A 4,940-nucleotide genomic window follows, 5' to 3' on the forward strand; every position below is an offset into this window, starting at 1 on the left:
TTTATAAAGGGGTGGGATAAAGGTTCTTCTCATATCTCTCTTTTTTCCTTTCTAAAAAAAATAAGTGATTGAGTATTTACTTTCAGTTTACATCATTTAGTTCCACAAGCTTTTGAGTTCTATATTTTCTCCCCCTCCCCTATGGTGTCATGCAATCCCATATAGGTTCTACAAATACCTTCACATTAGACAAGTTGTAAAGAAAGATTATGGAGAGCTCAACTTTAAAAGTCAGGAAATAGGCAATCATAATGAGCACGAAGCAAAAAATGATCACCGACCATATAAAGTTACCATGGTGACAGGGAAGATCAAAACAAAAACTGAGAAGAGGACACCATTGTCAATTTACCTACACCTAAAAGCACAAAGGGTAATATAAATTGGTCTTAAGACCAAAAAAACTTCTTGGGAGAGCTTACAAAGGATGTTTAAAAGTCTAGTAGAGGTAAAAGAAAAATTGTAAAAAAAAAATAAAAAAAAGAAGAGAGGTATGTAAGAGAGAGTCAGCTTAGAAAAGGAAGGACAAAAATTCAGTGAAGATAACAATTCCTTAAAAATTAGAATTGGGAAAGTTGAAATAATGATTCCATAAGAGATAATCAATAAAACAAAATCAAAAGAAAGAAAAAAATAGAAGAAAACATGAAATATATTATTAGAAATAGAACTGACCTGGAAAATTGATTAAGGAAAAATAATTTAAGAATTATTAGACTACCAGAAAGTCATAATCAATAAAACAGCTTGGATAAGATTTTTCAAGAAATTTTCAAGGAAAACTGCACTGATATCCTACAATCTACTGATCACCTCCTGAAAGAGATTCCAAAATGAAAACTGCAAGGATCGTTATAGCTAAATTCCAGAATTATCATGCCAAGGAGAAAATATTGCTAAAAGCCAGAAAAAAATAATTTAAATATCTTGGAACAACAGTTAGAATTATACAGAATTTAGAAGCTTCTACATTAAAGAATCAGTGACTTGGGATAGGATATTTTGAAAGGCAAAGGAACTAGGGTAATCACCAAGAAGCAATGACCTGGCAAAATTAAGCATAAGGTTTCAGGGTAAAAGATAAGACATTCAATCAGATAGAGGACTTTAAATAATTCCTGATGGGAAAAAATAAACAAAAAACAGAGCTGAACAGAAAATTTGATCTTCAAATAAATGACTCAAGAGAAGCACAAAAAGGTAAACAGGAAAAAAAAACATGTCATTCAATACAGTTAAACTATTTACATCCCTACACAGAAAGATGATATTTGTAACTCTTCAGAGCTATATCTTTATAAGGGCAGTTAAAAGGGCTATATATAGGCAAATGTTGTGGGTAAAATTTCACTTTGATGTGATGGTAAAAAGTTAAGGGGTATAAAATGTATTGTACAGGTAGATGAGGAAAAGGGGTAGTGGAATACTATAATTTATATACCATGAAGCGGGACAAAGACTTACTACAGTAAAAGCAAAGAAGGGAGGGGGGCGAGGATTGTTTGAACCTTACTCTAATCAGATTTAGCTCATAGAGGGAATAACATGCACATTCAGTGGCTTATAGAAACCTTTATTACCCTATAGGGAAGCAAGAGGAGAAAGGGGGGGAAAAGGGAGTGGGTGGATGGAAGACACAGAAGAAGGGAAGAGGGAAACAAAAGGGAGGAGGACCAATAGAAGAGATGATAGTAGATTGAAGGAGGCAGTGGTAAGAATCAAAACACTATTGGGGAGGAAAAGGGTGAAAGAAGAGAAAAAAAAGAAACATGAAAAGAAGTAGGATGGAGAAAAAGACACAGTTAATAATCATAATTGTGAATGGGATGAACTCTTCCATCAAATGGAAGTAGATAGCAGAATGAATTAAAAACTAGAATCCTACAATATGTTATTTTACAAGAATCACATCTGAAGCAGGTAGATACGCTGTAAGTATCTAGTAAAGGGAACAGGCTGGAGAAAAATATATTATGCTTAAACAACAACAAAAATCAGGAGTAGCAATGCTGATCTCAGACAAAGATAAAGCAAAAATAGACCCAATTAAAATGAATAATGAAGGAAACTACATCTTGCTAAAAGGTGCCATAGACAATAAAGAAATATGAGTACTAAATGTATATGAATCAAGTGGGATAGGATCCAAATTCTCAGCAGAAAAGTTACTTATAGGAAGAAATAGAAAAAAAACTATACTAATGGGGGACCTCAACCTCACCCTTTCAAAATAAACAAAAAAGAAGGTAAGAAGGTAAAAAGAATTTTAGAAAAGTTAGATATGGTCTTTGTTTAGCTCTTTGCTGTCTTAGGCCCACATGCTTTTGCATTAATAAAGCTCCCTTTGGCTAAAGAGAGGGTCTAATTGAATTTTTTCAAAATCTGAACCAGCTCTCCCCACTCTGAACCCCAACATTTTGGTGCCAAAACCCAGGAGCCCAAATAATAATTGGACTCTTATGATCTTCTCCTAGCCACTGGGATAACAGGAACAGCCCTTGAGGACAGGAAAGGATACATGATGATTCCAACTCTAAGAAGTTTCAGGGAAGTAAAAGTCAGACAAGAGTTGATCTCCACCAACCAGATCCCAGGAGGCCAGAGGAGTGGGTGGGAGAAAAAGTACAGAGGCAATTCCTTGAGTCTCAACCCCTATCGAGAGACTAGAAGTACCCTGGGGGAAAAAAGTACCTCTGGGAAAAACCAGGGTGTCAAATCTGATGTCACTCAACAAGTACTCATCTACTGGAACTTCTCTGCTACCTACTGTGATCACCAGACACAAGGACTGAAATCACAGGACTGTGGCCTCCTTGGGTGTTAAGATCATACCTGGAAGTGATGAAATCTCTGAAGAAAAAGGATCCCATTCAGTGACATCAGGAAGACTCCAGCAAGATATTCTCCTGGGATCTGGGTTTGTAAAAGCTTGTGAAGGGGAACGTGGAGGAGAAGTGAGGCAACTAATAATCCCTACACGGAAGATAGTAAAGGAAGAGAACCAACATTTCAAAAGAATTATGGACAAAGATAAGACAAGCTCCTCAGGAGAAAAAAGCCAGAACTGTGAAAAACTGGGGGGAAGTTTCAATCTTGGCTCAAAACTTGCTACACACAAGAGAATCCAGAATGCTTATTCATGTGATGAATGTGGGAAAGCCTTCAGTCAGAGCTCTACCCTTATTGTACATCAAAGGGTCCACACTGGCGAGAAACATTATGAATGTCAGGAGTGTGGGAGAGCCTTCACAAGGAGCTCATACCTTATATGACATCATAGCATCCATACTGGAGAAAAAACTTATAAATGCAATGCATGGGGGAAAATGTTCAGTCAGGGCTCAAGCCTAATTGTCCATCAGAGAATCCACACTGGGGAGAAGCCCTATGAATGTAATGAATGTGGGAAAGCCTTCAGCTGTAGTTCCTACTGTGTTTCCCCGATAATAAGACCTATCCCGAAAATAAGCCCTCCCCTTACTGTGTAAGATTCCTCTAAAATAAGCCCTCCCCCGAAAATAAGCCCTATTGAGATTAATACTGTAGTGAAGGTTATCCCCTGAGCTACATGCTACATTACGGTACCCTCTGTATGCACCACCTCCCCCCCTCGGGTGAAACGCATGCCGCACTCCGAGCTGCATCCAATCAGAGCTGCAGCAGTGAGCGTGTCATCCTGTTTTTCCCCAGTGATTTGCTTATTGAATAAAGGTACATTTTTTTGTTCATATTTACCTGTTTATTAAAATTGCTGTCAATGTTCATTAAAATAAGCCCTCCCCTGAAAATAAGCCTTGTCCAAAAAAAAATAATGATAAGATAGTGTCTTATTATCGGGGAAACATGGTATCTTATTGTCCATCAGAGAATCCACACTGGGGAGAAGCCCTATCAATGTAATGAATGTGGGAAAGCCTTTGGTCAGAGCTCACATCTTATTTTGCATCAAACAACTCATGCTTAAAAGAAACATAAGCTAGCCACACTGGTGAGAGCACCATCTTGACAGGCAAGGTTTCAGCTATGCTAGTTCAGTATTTATTTCTGTGCTCTTCCATTTGCCTAATAATGCTAGGTGCTATGGGAATGGGAGTTGTGCATTGAACACCACTTGGATATAGAGAAATGGAAAAGAGAGGGAAGGACATTCCAGGTGAAGGGAACAGAAAGAGGAAAGGCAGTTAGGAATGATTTGGGGGTATATGGGGAGGAGGTGGAATAGGAAGGATAGGTTATAAGTATTGGGGTATAGTAGTAAAAATTGACTAGGTAAATTGGACCAAATTATGGAGGACCTTAAATTAAGAACCCAATATTTCCTGAACCTATTTATGTATGAAATGAGCCATATTTAAAATTGTTTTCAGTTATCAAGCATGTTTTTGAGCTATTTTTTCATGTATATGGCCAAAGGGTGGAAGGAGAAAAGAAACTTTAGGATATACTAGAGCCTCACATCTTACAAAATACGTAGGTTCCCCCCACACAATGGGAAAAATTCTTACCCTTCTCAGACCTCATGAAGAAGATTGGGAAATCTCTAGGGAAATGATGACAGACTCTAAAGGGTAATTTGTCCCCCTTTCTAGAACAAACACGTTGGGTGTGGGTAAGGTCAAAAAGTGAAGAATAAGGGTTCTCTAATCCACATTTTAAAATGGTACTGAGAGGCAGAGGACACTGATCTTAACAGAGAATCTAGCTTCAATCCCAGACTTGGTCAAGCCACTATAAATAAAGGGGATGAATAAGATGATCTCTAAGTTCTCTTCCAGCTCAAGCTCAACCCCTTCATTTTATATGATGAGACAAATGGAGCAAAGATAGTTTAAGTGTTTTGACATAGGTGGTAAATGGCAGCACTAGGAGTAACTCCAAATCCAAGAGTGAGCCAAAACACAGTATTCACCTTGATTTCACCAGTGAAAATATTTAAGCAG

General features: G+C 37.7%; 1 pseudogene; it reads left to right on the forward strand.

The window, feature by feature from the left end:
• The first annotated feature begins 2,006 nt into the window (after nt 1-2,006).
• LOC138174910 (zinc finger protein 664-like) lies at nt 2,007-4,193 on the forward strand (annotated as a pseudogene).
• The last annotated feature ends 747 nt before the right edge of the window (nt 4,194-4,940 follow it).

The sequence above is a fragment of the Petaurus breviceps genome, unplaced genomic scaffold (assembly GCF_028583685.1).
Source record: "Petaurus breviceps papuanus isolate PSGF00001 unplaced genomic scaffold, PetGlider_PUasm1.0 76, whole genome shotgun sequence".
Classification (NCBI taxonomy): Eukaryota; Metazoa; Chordata; class Mammalia; order Diprotodontia; family Petauridae; genus Petaurus; species Petaurus breviceps.